Source organism: Ornithorhynchus anatinus, chromosome 8 (genome assembly GCF_004115215.2).
Source record: "Ornithorhynchus anatinus isolate Pmale09 chromosome 8, mOrnAna1.pri.v4, whole genome shotgun sequence".
Taxonomy (NCBI): Eukaryota; Metazoa; Chordata; class Mammalia; order Monotremata; family Ornithorhynchidae; genus Ornithorhynchus; species Ornithorhynchus anatinus.
This window is the reverse complement of record NC_041735.1, coordinates 29,721,525-29,740,082: the sequence shown is the minus strand read 5'-3', so window position 1 is coordinate 29,740,082 and position 18,558 is coordinate 29,721,525. Positions and strand designations below refer to the sequence as shown.

Sequence of the window (18,558 nt, the reverse complement as noted above, 5' to 3'; positions counted from 1 at the left end):
CAAGCGCTTAGTACAGTGCTCTGCACATATTAAGCACTCAATAAATACTATTGAATGAATGAATGAATGAACACCTCAAGCTCAATACGTCTGACATCTAAGTTACTTCCCATTTTCCCTCCTCGATGGTCTACTCCACCTAACTTTGCCCTGTTTCTGAAGCTCAAAACCTTGGGGTTATCTTGAATGATGATTGAGGTATTGGTAGGTGCTTATTATCCACTAAGCACTGTGTTTTCTGGTAGCTACACTAAAAGCAGATCAGACACAATCCATGTCCACTGTGAGTCTAAGGGGAAGAGTGAATAAGTTACATCCCCATTTTTATAGACAAGGACACTGAGGCCCAAAGAAGGTTAGTGACTTGCCTTTCCTGGCTTCCCCCATGGAAGTCCGAGTGGAGAGAGTTCCTAAATTTCATCCCTGCAGCAAGGAATCCATCAGTCTCCTCAAGGCACCCCCTAGTTTTGGGGTGCTGAGTTTCTAAAAGATGAAAGAAGATTCTTCTCATGGTGGGAAAAGCTTATGGAATTTGTCCACACAGGGAGTTGGACAGGCTCCTGAGATGGGGATTGGACAGATTTAAGGATGAGGGGTCACTTGCAGAAAAAAAGTAGGGTGAGAGATGGCATATCCCTAATAATAATAATAATAATGGCATTTGTTAAGCGCTTACTATGTGCAAAGCACTGTTCTAAGTGCTGAAGAGGATACAAGGTGATCAGGTTGTCCCACGGGGGGCTCACAGTATTAATCCTCATTTTACAGATGAGGTAACTGAAGCACAGAGAAGTTAAGTGACTTGCCCAAAGTCACACAGCTGACAAGTGGCTGAGTCAAATTTGAACCCATGACCTCTGACTCCCAAGCCTGTGCTCTTTCCACTGAACCACGCTGCTTCTCTGGACATCCATCCAGAGGATCCACCTCATCCTACCCATGAGGTAGATGTCCAGGAGGCCAACCATCACACAATTCCTTCTAATAATAATAATAATAATAATGATGATGATGGCATTTGTTAAGCGCTTAATATGTGCCAGGCCCTGTACTAAGCTCTGGGGTGGATACAAGTAAATCGGGTTGACACAGTCCCTGTCCCACGTGGGCTCATAGTCTCTCAATCCCCATTTTACAGATGAGGAAACTGAGGCCCAGAGAAATGAAATGACTTGCCCAAGGTCACACAGCCGGCAAGCGATGGAGCCGGTTTTAGAATCCATGACCTTCTGACTGCCAGGCCCATGTTGTATCCACTATGCCGTGCTCATCCCTATCAGAGACAGGACTCTGGGCTGAGTGGTCCATTGGGCTCATATAGGATGGCCTTGGGTTTAGGATGGTTTTATGTTACTCTATCAGGGAGAATGCTATAATTAGTTTCCACATATAAATATTGATCCGGCCCAAGTTAAAGTATTTATTAAACACTGTGTGCTGAGCTCTGCACTAAATGCTGGGGTACCTATAAGATAATCACATCGGGAACCTTCCCTGTCCTTCTAGGGCTCATAATCTAAGAGAGGTTCCACAAAGGAAATGCACCTTTATGGAAGGTGACCCTGCCATTTGGTGTATCACTTAAAGACAGGCTACCAGGAGGTCAGTGTAGCTGGCCAACTTAACACTTTTCTAAATCCTTTAAGGGTCACTTTCACCAGATCTAATGAAGGGGAGTGGGAAGGAGGAAGCAAGAAGGGTCTTCTCTGGCCTTGTTGTGATCCCTGGTCTCTCCCAGCATCCTGCCATGTTCACCTGTCTTCACCAAGTGTCTTGCCACATCCCCCAAACGTTCCCCATTCTATGTTCTAGCCTGTCTTTTCTGTGCATATTTTACAACAAAAACTTGATGAGGTTTTCTTCAGGGATTGTGGGATGATTTAAATGATGAAACATGAAATCCTTAGCAAATGCTGGCTGCCTTCACGACTTAACTGCTCAGGGAGTGAGCTTTGAACCCAAACTATAATAGAGAGGGTCCCGTCTCCCCCTCTCCCTGACCCACCATTCCCCGCCCAGATCCAGTTAGAGTGCAAAGTTTTCACTATGCACCTTTTGAAACAAAAACCTCTCAGGGATGCATCCTGTCTCCAAAGTGGTGCGGTACTCAAGCCATTTTCTCCCCTGCCAATCAGATCCTGTCTAGGGAAAACAATCAGAGGAAGTCTCAATGGACAGATGGCAAATATACCCTCAACATCTGAGGGAACAAATCAGAGGAAGCTACCTGATTTTATTTTAGCGATGCTTTTAGCTGGTGGAATACAATCAAAGAAGGTCATCCGAAAGCCCTAATACTGTGGTAGATCATATTTTAGCAAGTCACAAACTTCTCGAATTCCCCAAAGGGTTAAGGAGAACAGGGATCTCTTCCTTATTTTACAGAAAAGGAAACTGAGGCAGAGAGATGATTGGTACCTGAGGTCACACAGCAGGCCAGAACCCAGATATAGTTACTCCCATGTTTTTTTTCCACTAGTCCGTGCTGTTAGTTGCCAAGTGGGACAGCCCAGCTTCCGGCTGTGCTTGTCCAGGTTAGGCTCCAGTGATATAGACCTTTTGGGGCACAGCTAGTCAGACAGCCAGTCAGTAGTATTTAGTGAGCACCTACAGTTTGCACAAGACTAAACTAAGCGCCTGGGGGAGTACAACATAATATAACAGACACATTCCCTGCCCACATTGAGCTTGCAGTCTACATGGGAAGACAAACACTAATATAAGTAAATGAAATTACAGATATACACATAAGTGCTGAAAGGCTGGAAAAGAGGATGAATAGAGGGAGGAAGTCAGGGTGATGCAGAAGGGAGTGGGAGAAGAGGGAAGGAGGGCTTAGTCATAGAAGGCCTCTTGGAGGAGATGTGCCTTCAATAAGGCTCGGAGGTTGGAAGGAGTAATCGTGAGTTGGATATGAAGAGAGAGGGTGTTCCAGGCCCAAGGCAGGATGTGGGCAAGAGGTCGGCTGTGAGAAGGATGGGATTGAGGGTAAGGAATTTTGCTTGCCGCAGAGGTGGATGGGCAACCACCAGAAGATCTTGAGGAGTAGGGAAACATGGCCTGAATGTTTTTGGAAAAAAATGGCCAGCATAGTAAAATGTAGACTGAAGTGAGGAGAGACAGGCGGCAAGGAGGTCAGCAAGGAGGTTGTTACAGTAATCAAGGTGGGATAGGATAAGTGCTTGGACTAATGTGGTAGAAGTTTGAATGAAGAGGAAAGGATGGATTTTAGCGATGTTGTGAAGGTCAACTGTGGGTTGAATGAGAGAGAAGAGTGAAGGATAATGCCAAGGTTATGGGCTTGGGAGACACAAGGATGGTAGGGCTGTCTACAGTGAGGGAAAAGTCAGGGAAGGGATAAGGTTTTGGTGGGAAAATAAAAAGATCTGTTTTAGACATGTTATGTTCGAGATGATGGGGGGACATCCAAGTAGAGATGTCTCAAAGGAGGGAGGAAATACGAGACTACGAAGAGGGAGAGATATTAGGGCTGGAGATGTAGGTTTGGGAATCGATCACAGAGAGGTGGTAGTTGAAGACGCGTGAGTGAATGTGTTCTTTAAGAGAGTGGGTGTAGATGGAGAATGGAAGGGGGCCCAGAACTGAACCTTGAGGGACATCTACAGTTAGGGAGTGGGAAGCAAAGGACTGCCAGGGATGACAGCCCTTAGTAGTCACACAGCCCACAAGAAAAGCCTTATTAAAATCATATCTCTTTCACAGGACCTTCCCTGACCTGGCCCTCATCTCCTGCTTTGCACATAGTAAGCACTTAAAAAATGTCATCATTATTATTATTATTATCTCCTCCCCTCCCACTCCCTTCTGCATTGTCCCTGGACTTGGATTTACACTCTTTATTCTCCCCATCCTCAGGCCCACAACACTTAAGTACATATCGGTGATTTTTAAAATTTATACTGATATCTTTCTACCCCTCTAGACTGTATGCTCCTTGTGGGCAGGGAGCATGTCTACCAACTCCTTTATATCGCACTCTCCCAAATGCTTAGTACTGTGGTCTGCACAAAGTAAGTGCTCAATAAACACAATTGATTGCTTGATTGTGTTTTCTGGGAAATCATAAGTCCATTGGTCAGATTGACCTCCTGCTTTTGAGAAATTAAACAACCTTCCTCTGTGTCAACCCACACTACTCTTTGACCACTAAGCACCGCTATTAATCAATCACTGGAATTTATTGAGCCCTTACCACGTGTAGATCACTGTACTAAGCACAGAACTGGACATAACCCCTACCTTTAAGCGAAGTAGCATGGCCTAGTAGAAAGAGCCTCTGCCTTCAAACATGCCCATGCCTCCCCCATTCTAAAAAAACCCTCTGCTGACTCCACTTCCCCTTCCAGTTACCATCCTATCTCCCTCTTACCTTTCCTATCCAAACTCCTAGAATGAGTCATCTACCCTTGCTGCCTTGAATTCCTCAACTCCAATTCTCTCCTGGACCCCCTCCAATCTGGCTTCCATCCCCTCGACTCCACCGAAACTGCCCTCTCAAAGGTCACCCATGACCTCCTTCTTGCCAAATCCAATGGCTCCTACTCTATCCTAATCCTCCTCGACCTCTCAGCTGCCTTTAACACTGTCGACCATCCCCATTCTCCTCCACACTTTATCTCACCTTGGCTTCACGGACTCCGTCCTCTCCCGGTTCTCCTCTTATCTCTCTGGCTGGTCATTCTCGGTCTCCTTCATGAGCTGGTCATTCTCGGTCTCCCCTTCCCATCCACTAACTGTAGGGGTTCCTTAAGGGTCAATTCTTGGCCCTCTTCTGTTCTCCATCTACACTCACTCCCTTGGTGAACTCATTCGCTCCCACGGCTTCAACTATCGTCTCTATGCAGGTGTCACCCAAATCTACATCTCCTCCCCTGTTCTCCCCACCCCCCCGACTCCAGGCTCGTATCTCCTCCTGCCTCCAGGATGTCTCCACCTGATGTCTGCCCGCCACCTAAAACTCAACATGTCTAAAACTGAGTTCCTTATCTTCCCTCCCAAACTCTGTCCTTTCCCTGACTTCCCTGTCACTGTGGTTGGCACGACCATCCTTCCCATCTCACAAGTCTGCAACCTTGGTGTCATCCTTGACTCAGCTCTCTCATTCACCCCACACATCCAATCCATCACCAACACCTACCGGTCTCACCTTCACAATATCACCAAGATCCACCCTTTCCTCTCCATCCAAACTGCTACCGTGCTGTTACAAACTCTCATAATATCCCGACTGGATTATTGTGTTAGCCTCCTCTCTGATCTCCCCTCCTCCTGTCTCTTCCCGCTCCAGTCTATTCTTCATTTCACTGCCTGGATCATCTTCCTATAGAAAAGCTCTGGGCATGTCTCTCCCCTCCTCAAAAACCTCTAGTGGTTGCCTATCAACCTTTGCACGAAACAAAAACTCCTCACTTTTGGCTTCAAAGCTCTCCATCACCTTGCCCCTTCCTACCTCACCTCCCTTCTCTCTTTCTACTACCCACCCCGAACACTCCACTCCCCTGCCGCTCACCTCCTCACGGTCCACTGTTCACGCCTGTCCAGCCGTCGACCCCTGGCTCACATCCTACCACTGTCCTGGAATGCCCTCCCTCCTCACATCCGCCAAACTAACTCTCTTCCCCTCTTCAAAGTCCTACTGAGAACTCACCTCCTCCAGGAGGCCATCCCAGACTAAGCCCCACTTTCCCTCTGCTCCTCTTCCCCTCCCTATTCCCCCCTCTCCCGCCCTCTGCTCTTCCCCCTTCCCCTCAGCACTGTGTATATTTGTTTATATCATTTATTACCCTATTTATTTTGTTAATGATGTGTATGTCTCTATGATTCTATTTATCTTGATGATGTTGTTTTGTTTTGTTCTGTTTTGTTTTGCTGTCTGTTTCCCCCGTTTAGACTGTGAGCCTGTTATTGGGCAGGGATTGTCTCTATCAGTTGCCAAATTGTACATTCCAAGTGTTTAGTACAGTGCTCTGCACATAGTAAACACTCAATAAATATTATTGAATGATTGATTGAATGAATGAATGAGGAGCCTGGACCGGTGAGTCAGAAGACCTAGTTTCTAAACCCTGCTCCACTACTCATCTTCTGTGAAGTGACTTTGGGCAAGTCACTTCACTTCTCTGTGCCTCTATCACCTCTTCGGTAAAACGGGGATTAAGACGGTGAATCTCATATGGGACGGGGACTTTGTCCAACCTGATCATCTTGTATCTACCCCAGCACTTAGCACAGTGCCTGGCACATAGTAAGCCCTTAATAGATGTCATTTAAAAGGAAAAAGGAGCTTACATTCTAGAGCTGCGGTGCAGGATACGTGGGAAAATGTTTTGCATGACAGCAGGGTGAAGCTAGCCAGAACTGATGCCAGGGAAAATCTGAGGTTTCAGTAAGAGAACTCTGTGAGTTAGGGCTAAGCAATATGACCTAGCAGGAAGAGTACAGGATGGGTCTGGGAGTAAGGATAGTTTGGTTCTAATCTTGGCTCTGCCGCTTGACTACTCAGTCACTCGACTGAATTTCTGAACTTCTCGTTTTCTTCCTGTATCAAATGGTGTTTGATACCTGTTCTCCTTCCTACTTAGACTGTGAGCTCCATGTGGGACAGGAACTGTGTCTGGCCTGATTCCCTTGAATCTACCCCAGTACTTAGCACATCATAATTGATTATCGAATACAACAATTGTTATTATTATTTCTGTTCCCATCAAATTCCCCCCCAAGTTGTAGAATTGTCCATCCAAGTCCTGTCCTGCTAACCCTGCCAACGCTGCTGGCCTGCTGACCCTAGCATTCCTGCAGTTGTCTTCTAAAATGCATCATTAATCAATCGTACTTACTGAGTACTTACTGAGTGCAGGACACTGTACTAAGTGCTTGGGAGAGCACAACATGACACTATAACAGACACATTCCCTGTCCACAATAATCTTACAGTCTAGAGGGGGAGACAGACATTAGTATATGAATAAATTACGGATATGTTCATAAATGTTACCCTCTAATGGTCACACCTGGAGAGTTTCCGGTACCCTATCAGTCTCTACTATGGGAGGGAAAGTCAAGCAGAGGCCTACACATTCCATTCCTGGCTTGGGCAGTGGCTAGTGAGTGGAAGGCAATCTGCTACAAGTCAAAACTCACCTGTGCTGGGCAGCAGCAGCATGGGAGAGAGTCGAGGGCGGAGACTCAAGTTTACCATATGGAAGTAGGCAACGGTAAACCACTTTTGCATTTTTACCGAGAAAACTCTACGGATCCACTACCAGAACTATTGGAGATGGAGGTGGGACGTTCTGGGAGAGATGTGTCTGTGGTGTCGCTGTGGGTCGGAGATGACTCGACTGCATAAGACATTTGGGTGACAGGCAAGGGTGACACATTAGGGAGTAGGAGAAGAGGATATGAGGCCTTAGTCAGGGAAGGTCTCTTGGAAGAGATGTGATTTTAATAACGCTGTCCTCGGGGGCTGCGTATCTAGTAATGCGGGGCTGCTTTCTCACTAGGGTCATGGCAGAATGCAGTGACCTTGGAGAGTTCTAAGCTGCCCTCACACCTCTTGAGCACTGGTCTGAGGGCAGGGTCGGGGTACTCACAGTGGGGGTGGGACAGCAGGGCCTGTATGATGCCGGTGAACACCAACGAAGGAGTTGAATGATCACATTGCCCACAGTCTCTACTACCTGCTTGAATGGGAGAGGAAGTCAGACTTGAAACTGATGTGGTCTCCACCCTGGGCACTGTACAAGAGAGGAATCAAGTGTCTCCATCTGGTCTGGGCCTCTGGATCAGCGTCTTGGGGGAAGAAGAATAATGCTTTGTCTTATTTTTAAAAATGATGACAGAAACTGTATAATGACTGTACACTGTGCCATTATCACTGGAAACATAAGGAGAAATTTATATGGAATCATTTCTCACTCACAATTTGACAAACCTTTACCAAATTTTTTATTACCCAAACACTGGGAAGTATAAAAAATTCACATGATCTAGCGATATTTTATGCTCCTCTCCAAGGTGACTCTCCTGTGCAGAAGAAGCAGACACAATATTAAATATGAAATGCATGTGGCCCAAGGGTCATGGAAATTTATGTAATGTTTCTGGATTTGTTTTCACAGGGTTTTTTTTCCAATGGATTTTTTTTTTTACACTATGAGCCGGGTAGTCTCTTCTGATTGAACTGAGCAAGTTTTGCAGTTGCTTCTAGGGGTAGTCTCTGCTCTGAGTGTGTGCTGGGGAAAAACAGGCTATTGGCTCAGGAAGAGATGTTTTCACTGGGTCGTTATTTACTGGAGAGTGCAGCACATGAGAGTCATATAAAAATGAACCACCTGGGCCCCTCTCTATCTCAGGTTGTTAAAGGTACAGTATAGGGTAATTGAGAAGCTAGAGCAGAAGTGATTCTTGTTCGAAGTAAGCCTGGAGCCATGTTTCCGAAGAGTGATCTGGGTGTTAATAAGGAACGTTGCATCCTGTGAATTTGAACCCATGTAAGAAAATTTAACTGGCCTCCTTCAAGTATATTTTGACTTCAGAAAATTTACACTTGTCCATTTCTCTTTCTTCCATTCCACATTACTGTTTTCAGTGGCCACAGAGCATGGTGTTTATCTCCTCCTCCAACTCTTGGTGAGTGGTTCGTTCCTGTCAGTTCCCCCATTAAAACTATAAGCAACTAGGAGACAGGGGCCATTTTTCTTCCTCGATTGAATTCTCCCAAGTGCTCACTACAGTGCTCTGCCCATAGCAGGTGCTCATATCATCCCGTTATTCAGTTGATTGGTCATTTGGGCCATTCTGTGATCAGCAGGGCTTGCCAGCATGGGGTCCTAGATGGACAGGAGAAAAAACAATTTCAGGTTGCACCTGGGTCCCCTATAAAGACAGTGGAATCCTGGTCCATCGACCATTCCATTTCTCTCCCTTTTCAGATTCTCAAATGGCCTCAGTTCCAGGTTGGTGGCTTAATAATAATAATGATGATGGTCTTTGTTAAGCACTTACTATGTGCCAAGCACTGTTCTAAGCACTGAGAGAGATACGAGGTTATCAGGTTGTCCCATGTGGGGCTCAGCATCTTAATCCCCATTTGACAGATGAGGTGTCTGAGGCACAGAGAAGTTAAGTGACTTGCCCGAAGTCACACAGCTGATGAGTGGCGGAACCAGGATTAGAACCGACGACGTCTGACTCCCAAGCCCGTGCTCTTTCCACCAAGCCACGACCTCCTTGGGCCAGACATTCATGAGCTGGGTCGTAGTAGGAGAGTAGCAAAGAGATGTATGGGGAGGCAAGGTGGTTAAGTACTTTAAAGCTGATGGTAGGGAGTTTCTGTCTGATGCTGAGGTGGATGGGCAACCACTGGAGGTTCTTGAGGAGTGGGGAAACACGTCCTGAATGTTTTGGTAGAAGAATGATCTGGGCCGCAGAGGGAAGTATGGACTGGAGAGGGGAGAGACAAGAGCTTGGGAGGTCAGCAAGGAAGCTTTTTATTGGATTAATGTGGGAGCAGACTATGCAGAGGAAAGGATGGACTTTAGCAATGTTGTGGAGCTTGAACCGACAAAATTGAGTAATAGATTGAAGATATGGGTTGAGAGAAAGGAGGCTTGTGGGACAGGAAGGATGGTGGAACCATCTACAGTGATGGCAAAATTAGGAGGAGGACAGGATTTGGGTGTGAAGATAAGAAGGTTTGAGATGTATTAAGCTAGAGGTGATGGGAGGACATTCATTCATTCATTCAATAGTATTTATTGAGCACTTACTATGTGCAAAGCACCGTACTAAGCTCTTGGGATGTACAATTCGGCAACAGATAGAGACAATCCCTGCCCATTGACAGGCTTACAGTCTAATCGACTTCCAAGTAGAGGTCTTTTGAAGGCAGGAGGAAACATGAGACTGCAGAGAGGGAGGCAGATCAGGGCTGGAAATGTAGATTTGGGTATCATCCACATAGAGGTGATAGTTGAAGCCAGGGGAGTGAACGAGTTCTCCAAGGGAGTGGGTGTAGATGGAGAATGGGAGGGAACCCAGAACGGAACCTCGACGGATGCTGCAGTTGGGGGGGTGTGGCCGAGGAGGAGCTCTCGAAAGAGACTGAGAATGAGTGGCCAGAGAGATAGGAGGAGAACCAGGAGAGGCCAGTGTCAGTGAAGCCACGGTTGGATTTTGTTTCCAGGAGAAGGGTGTGTCGACTGTGTCGAAGGCAGTTGAGGGGATGAGGAGCATTAGGATGGAATAGAGGACGTTGAATTTGCTGAAAAGATCAATGGTGACCTTTGAGGGGGAGGTTTCTGTGGAGTGAAGGGGATGAAAGGCAGATTGGAGGGGGTGGAGGAGAGAACTGGAGGAGAGGAACTTGAGACAGCTGGAGAGACTTGATAAAGAGCCTACATTTCACATCGACTACCATGTTCATTTTGCAACTTGCATCAGTTTGACCATTTGTAGTGATGTGAATTTGTGGGAATCATTTACCTATCCCATCCTCTGGACAGGATCACAGCAGCTTCCAGTCAGTGGAGAAGTATTTAACTATGTTTGAGTTGGAATCTTCTTTTTATTATGGTATTTGTTTAACCCTTGCTATGGTACTAAGCTCTGAAGTGTTCGATAAATATGATTGAATTAATGAATGAGGTAGATACAAGCTAATCAGGTTGGATACAGTGCTTCCCACTGGAGGCTCACAGTCTTAATCCCCATTTTACAGATGAGCTAACTGAGGCACGGGGAAGTTAAGCGACTTGCCCAAGGTGAAGGCAGGAGGAGACAAGTGGAGGAGACAAGCAGACAAGCAGACAAGTGGAGGAGCCTGGATTAGAACCCAGGTCTTCTGACTCCCAGGCCCATGGTCTTTCTCTTCGGCCACTCTTCGTGTTTAACTGCAAAATGAATCAATGACACTGGATTGATCCTTGATGATGTCTGATAGCTTTCAAATACAAAGAAGAAACAGCATGACCTAGCGGAAAGAGCCCAGACCTAGGAGTCGGAGGCCCTGAGTTCTACTCCCGTCTCTGCCACTTGACTGCTGAGTGAGCTTGGATAACTAACTCAACATCTCTGTGCTTCCATTACCTCACCTTTAAAGTGGAGACTAAACCCTTCTCCCTCTGACTTAGACTGTGAGACCTGCGTGGGACGGGGATTGTTTCCAACCTGATAAACTTGTGTCTACTCTGGTACTTTGAAGTGAGCTCGATGCACAGTAAGTACTTAACAAACACCACTAAAAAACGCTAAATAAACACTTCTGCAGTCCTGACAGCACTTCAAATAAGTGTTTCAAATAATAAATACTTCAGAATTTAAAGCACCGTTCCAAATTTTCAAAGATCAAGATGCCATCCATCCCAGCCCTATGGGTACCAGGGAAAGCATCAGAATCCTCTGTCTAGATATGAATAACCAGTGGGAACTGAATGTATTCCTCAGCACACAGTGGTCTTCCAAAGTGCTTGGTGAGCCGATGATTGCCCAGTTGTTTAATTAAATATTCATCATCACTGACTTTCGAAAAGGAACTACCACCTGGCCCAGGCTACCCGTGGGTATAGCACAGGCCTGGGAGTCAGAAAGTCATGGGTTCTAATCCCAGCTCTGCCTCTTGTCTGCTGTGACCTTGGGCAAGTCACTTCACTTCCGTGTGCCTCAGTTACCTCATCTGTAAAATGGGGATTGAGACTGTGAGCCCCACATGGGACAGGGACTGTGTCCAACTTGATTTGCTTGTATCCATCCCAGCGCTAAACAGTGCCCAGAAGACAGTAAGAGCTTAACAAAAGCCATCGTTATTATTTCAAAATTATACTATTATTCCTCTCCCTCCTTAGCGGCGAGGCTTGGTAGAGGCCAGGGGAGGGAGACGTTCTAACTCCTCCCACACGGGGAGCTCTCCTTTAGGTTCGGAGGTTCCAGACCGACTCCAGAAACTCCATCTCCTATTCCATAGAGACTCCGGGCCCTGATTCCTATCTCCCTGGATGCTGGAGAATCCCTTCGCACTTTCCCAGATTGTCCCCGGGGTTCTAGCAATCAAAAATGGATTTTTATAACCAAAAGGTCAGGTCATTTCCAATTAAGATGAGATTTGGAGTGTCGGCTCCAGGCCACGTCAGCAGGCGTGATCAGTGGCCACTCATTCTCTCAATTTGTGTTCCACCAAGCTGCACAGTAAAACCAGCTCCAGAAATACCTTGGTTGTTTACCTGAAGAGCCATGATGATGAGTTATGGGCCAGAGGATATAATATTTCTTTTCTGTGCTTTATCTGGACCAATAAGTGTTCATGCTCCTGGATGCTGGAAGAACTGTTTATTCTCCAGAAGTGACATCCCATTAAAAAGAAAATAAAGTAAACACATCAGGATTAGTCCCCTAAGCTTCCATCAAGTTTTCCGCCATAAATGCTGGGGTGTTTTTCTCCTGCCAGTGCTTGACACCCAGGACACAATTTGTCTACAGTAGATACAATTATGTAACTTTTCCTCTCCAAACAGAGGGCCTCCGAAATGAAAGAATGAGCTCTACTGGAAGGAGAAGATGAAAGTTGTTTTTAAACAGCTTGGTTAAATAAAACTGAAACAAAAAAAGGACTTTTGGCAAATTGACCCACCCAGCCCCACCCTGGCCCTCCCACTCCTCCTCCTCACAGCGAGGGAAGAAAAGGAGGCAGAATCACAATCAGCAGCAGCTTTGCCCTTTCTGTAGGGGAGGAGGTGGTGGGATTACTGGAAGCAAGGATGTTAACAGGGAGGGTAAAACCACTGAGGGAGTGGCTTCCTCCCTGTGAAAGCCCAGTACTGGTAGAGTGTACAGTCCTCTAGACTGTAAATTTGTTGGGAGCAGGAAATGTGACTGTTTGTTGTTATACTGAACTCTCCCAAATGCTTAGTACAACGTTTTGCACACAGTAAGTACTCAGTAAATACAATTGAATGAATGAATGCATTTATAGAGCTCTCTGAGACTCTAATGTCTGAGAGTGGAAGGGGTGGGAGAAGAAGAAGGGGCAGGTCTTCCCCCAACCCCCTCCCTTACACCGTCCCCTAGTACCTGTGTCCGTCTCTGAACATTCAGAGCTTTAAGAAAAGAATAGGCCCGGGTTGGGCCAGGTGAACGAGTCCTTCTGTGACTTTCCAAGTGAGAATAAAGATTATGCAGTGTCTTGGAAAGGGAGGGATTAAGAACACGAGACACAACTTTGTCCGACCAGTGGCCCAACCAATACAGTCAATCTGGTCTCTGACAGCGGTGCCAGGAGCTCAAAGGAACTCAAGGGAAGGTTACCCTCCCTGAAACCCACCCACGACATCCTGAACATTTCCTCTAGTGACCTATTATGGCCCTTGATCCATCCATTATTTCATCCAAACCCCTTTTGGGTGTGCTGGAGATATTGGCTGCACAAAAACTCTGCCCTACGAAGGATGGTTCTGTCTCACTAGTTGGCATGGGACTCCAGAAACGAATCTAAAACTTAGAGGGGTGAATGACGATTCCACTTGGTGACCTCAAGCAACTGACCGAGAACGAGGAGGCCCAAAGAAAGAGCCGGCGAGCAGTGGCTTTCCAAGCATAGGCACGTTGTGTCACATCCCAAGTTTCTGCAGCCCTGTCATCTATCCCTGGCCAGAGAGCGCACACATCAACCTGATCAAACACTCACCGTTGGACTTAGGTCAAGCCTTCATTACCTTTTGCACAGAGCTGTTCACCGGCCTGACTCAGAAGATAGGAGAGTTGCCTGACCACTTCCTATCTTCTGAGTCAGGCCGGTGAACAGCTCCGTTCCGCAGAGATCTGGCCAGGGAGACAAGCCTCCCAGGTGCCCAGAACTTTCACAGTGTTGATCAGGAGTGAGCCAAAAGAGTTGAAAAGGTGAATTGAGATTTTCCAGAATGGTACAACCCCCAGGCCATTCTCTTCCTTACTCGTAGCTGGTGGCATCATTTTGTCAGGATCAAGGCCATGGAAAGAGCCTGGGTACATTTTCGATTCTGGAAACCAAAAATATTCAGCAGGAGAAAGGGTAGGGTCTACTTACATATTCAGGTTGTGGGCTTTCTTCTCCACAAACGAGGGCAATAGTGCTGCCCTCTGAATTGGTCGCAGAAATCTACTCTCAGTATCTCAAAGAGGCATTTTTTTTGTGGGGATTGATGGCAGATGACAATGGGCACTTTCAAAACTAGGGAAAATCTTTTTACCAAAATGACAGTAGGGGATTTCTCTAAATCTCTCTTCATCAGGGGCATTAAACTTCCAATTATGTCACTCAGGCTGTGAGGAAAGAAGAAGCAAAAAAGTAAAATGAGGAGCCTGAGAGTCTACCATGTTGCAGTAAGTCCCCTTGCACATGGTTTAGGAGAAGGTTGCAGCTGATTAGCTAAAGAAAGGATTACGTACCACGTAATTAATGTCTGGTAAGAGTCCTAGTTAGGGAAATGCTGCTCCCTGGCTAATGAGATTCCTGAATTCCTGGATTCTCTTGGCAGGGTTATAGATGTTCGGGGCTTCAAAGGGGATTTTAGACCTGGAAGTGTTTGAGGCTGGGAGAGGCAGGGGAGACTCTCAGGCCTACAAGTCAGAAGACCATGAGTTCTAATCCAGACTCCGCCACGTCTCTGCTGCATGACCTTGGGCAAGTTACTTCACTTCTCTGGGCCTCAGTTCCCTCATCTGTAAATTAGGGATTGAAATTGTGAGCCCCACATGGGACAGGGTCTGTGTCCAACCCTATTGGCTTGTATCCACCTCAGTGCTTAATACAGAGCCTGGCACATAGTAAGCACTTAACAGTGACATCATTATTAATAGAGAAACAGGAGGCTCTCTTCTGGGAAGAGAATGGATTCTGTTGTACTTCGTGCCACCATCCTGTTCTACATTTGATGTTCGATGACTCGGGGCAAACACTGGCTGACCTACAGATGATGTGAAAGCGGGTGAGCTTTCTCCAGAGGTTTCCTTGCTGGCACTAATTCGATCAGTGTTTTGAGCTGATGAAATTTGGGTTTGGCCCCTGCCTACCTAAAGCAGGCAGGGCCGGTTTGGGAATCGTGGCCACCTTCCTCCCAATCAATCATTCATTCATTCAATAATATTTATTGAGCTCTTACTATGTGCAGAGCACTGTACTAAGCACTTGGAATGTACAATTCGGCAACAGATAGAGACAATCCCTGCCCAGTGATGGGCTTACAGTCTAATCAGGGGAGACAGACGGACTAAAACAACATAATCACGATAAATCAAGGGGATGGACACCTCATTAACAAAATAAGTAGGGTAATAAATAATATATACAAATGAACACAGTGCTGAAGGGAGGGAAGGGAGAGGGGGAGGAGCAGTGGGAAAGGGGGCTTAGCTGAGGGGAGGTGAAGGCAGGTAGGGGGAGGGAGGAGAGCACAGAGGGGGAGCAGAAAGGGAGCAGAGGGAAAAGGCGTAGCTCAGTCAGTCAGTCAGAGGACTATACGAAGCACTTGAGAGAGTTCAATACAATAGAGTTGTTAGACATGATCCCTGCCCTCAGGAAGCTTATATTATCAGCGTTTAGGATAATGCTCAGTGCTTAGAACAGTGCTTGGCACATAGTAAGCGCTTAACAAATGCCGTTATTATTCTGGTCTAGCAACCTAGGCTGGAGGGAGAAAGGGAGGCACAGAGATAATAATGATAATGAAGGTAATAATCCTAATAAAAAAATAGCAATAATATTTTGAAGCTAACACAAACCTCAGGAAGATGGTGGCTGTTGCTGTGGCCAATGATGGGCCTTAGACATTGAGCCACAAAGAGCCACAGCACTCAACTGACTTTCATTTCGATTTTGTGTATCTGTCCTTTTATTTTGTGTTGTTTTAGTGTCTTGTTGTTTCCTACCCCCTTGTGTGTCTGCCTCCAGTGCCCCTTCCCTGCTTCGTATTCTCAGATCATGAATCCCTTGAGACCGGGTCCAATTCCCAACTGTGTATTATTTCCCAGTGCTCAGGAGGACAGTGCTCTGTACAACGTAGAAGCCTAATAAAGACTACTAGTCAATCGTATTTAGTAATAATAATAATAAGGCTGGTGTTTTTTAAGTGCTTACTATGTGCAAAACACTGTTCTAAGCGCTGGGGGGTGAGGGATACAAGGTGATCAGGTTGTCCCACGTGGGGCTCACAGTCTTATCCCCATTTTACAGATGAGGGAACTGAGGCACAGAGAAGTGAAATGACTTGTCCAAAGTCACACACCTGACAAGCAGCGGAGCCAGGATTCCTTTAATTAATGATGGTATTTGTTTAGCACCTACTATGTGCAAAGCACTGTTCTAAGTGCTGGAGGGGGGGGATACAAGATGATCAAGTTGTTCCATGTGGGGCTTACAGTCTTAATTCCCATTTTACAGGTGAGGTAGCTGAGACACAGAGAAGTGAAGTGACTTGCCCAAAGTCACACAGCTGACAAGCGGTGGAGCTGGGATTAGAACCCATGACCTCTGACTCCCAAGCCCGGGCTCTTTCCACTGAGCCACATTGTGTCATTTACTGTATTTATTTGTATTTATTGAGTGCTCTGTGTTTATTGAGTGCTTACCGTGTGCCGATCACTGTACTAAACACTTGGGAAAGTACAATATAATAAAATAGACACATTCCCTGCCCACAGTGAGCTACTATTACTTCGCCTATTACTGCTGCACGCTTACTATGTGCCAAACACTTTGCTAAGGACCAGAGTAGGTTTAATATGAACAGATTGGACCTGGAGCCTGTCCCACACAGGGCTCACAACCCTGGAAATTTGGTCTTGGAAATGACTTTGGTTTTGTTTCATTGTCCTAATCCCCAAACAGTCAGCAGGTGCTGAGTCTCTTCTGGTGGGTTCCCTGCTCTGGCACGGCAGCGTCGGAGAGCTCCACAGAGTTCCTCGTTTCCTCTCCCTGGCCCCTTGCCGCCCTTCTCCACCGCCCACCCCTCCGCAGCATGGGGGCAGAGCCAGGATCCATCTTTCTTGAGGTGAGGAAAGCTTCTTGTCAAGAAGGGTTTCAGCAGGGAAGATGGTTTCCAGGTTTGGTTGGAGGAGGCTGGGTAGGGCTGTCTCCCGGAGGAAGCCACTCTGGGCCGGAGAATTTCAGGAGACAATTACAGTCCTGACGCTGGCTGCTCTGAATCATTGCAGCATGGAAGCCTCTGACACAGAGGTTATCCTGAGGGAAAGCAGGAGTGGAGAATGTAATTGTGCCAATTCATCTGGCCAGGTGACTGAGGGGGAGGGGTCCTTCGGGCAAAATGAATGGTTATTTTTTTGGCCTTGTGTTGATCATTTTGGCAACAGTGTTCTAGGGGGATAAATCCTGAATCACAGAGAGACACTGGGGGGCCTGGGGCAGGAAGCCAATTAGATATCACTGCCCCGTTCTCCCCCCACCCCCCTGCTCCCCTGTGGCCCCTTCCCCAATTACTCAGACTGATCTATTTCCAAGTCCTCATCCAATGCAGTGCAGCCTGGGTTAAGTGGGAAACCCTCTCCAAAATGGCTCTGGACAATTTTATGTTTCCGCTTCATTTTACCTTTACCTTTCATTGCACGTTTCTCCAGTGTTTAATTGATCACACCTAACCACTTGTTTCACAACAGAACACACAGTGTCTTTTTTAATTTCACCCCCACCAGGCGATCTCAACAGTCCAAAGATCTAAACACTTTGGACCCGACCCCCGCCAAAGGTAGATTAACCTCAAGTATATAGATAATTCAAGGCAAAAGAGGGAGGATGCACCGAGTCACGTCATTAAGGTCAAAGTGTCTCTGAGGGCCGGAAATTATCCTAAGGTGGAACTAGTGGAGTGATCCCCCAAATCCCAGGTTTGTCTAAATAGACCGATCCCCAAGGATTTTTATTTTTTTCTTTGGTGTTACCCAGACAGATTCTGATTAAAAATGGATGCAGCTGCCTGAACGGTCTTTTCAAACAAAGCCCCTGTCTCACCCAGGACAGCCCTTCAGTCCTGCTGAGTCCTCCTTGGAAATTACAACTCTTTTTTTAGACCAGGTAGAGGGAGGCTGGTGAAGAGGCCCTTTTGAGGAGAGGAAAGGAGAGATGGAGAAGCTTGAGGGGGTCAGGATGGGATCCCAAGTTGGAGATTATAGGAATCAAGATGCAGGGAAGGAGAGAGGGTGGATCTGAATATTTCAGAAAGGCCCTTTCATTAGTTCTCAAAATGTTCCTCTTCTCCACCCTGAGGGAAGTCACACTTCTAAACCAGTAAAATGGAAGTCCAGTGAGGTCTGTGGCATTTTAGTAAAATTGAAGAAAATTAGAGGAGCATCATGGCCTAGTAGATAGAGTATGGGCCTGGGAGTCAGAAGGACTGGAATTTAAACCTATATTTGCCACATGCCTGCTGTGTGACCTTCGGCAACCCACTTAACTTCTCTGGGCCTCAGTTACCTCATCTGTAAAATGTGGATTAGGTTTTTAAGCCCCCGGGGACTGTGCCCAACCTGATTAGCTTGCGTCGACCCCAGTGCTTT

General features: G+C 46.5%; 1 non-coding gene across 1 annotated transcript; it reads left to right on the top strand.

Moving 5' to 3' along the window:
- Positions 1 to 7,013: 7,013 nt before the first annotated feature.
- LOC114814087 lies at positions 7,014 to 7,151 on the top strand. The gene has a single exon (XR_003761829.1). It is a non-coding gene; the product is annotated as a small nucleolar RNA SNORA7 (small nucleolar RNA).
- The last annotated feature ends 11,407 nt before the right edge of the window (positions 7,152 to 18,558 follow it).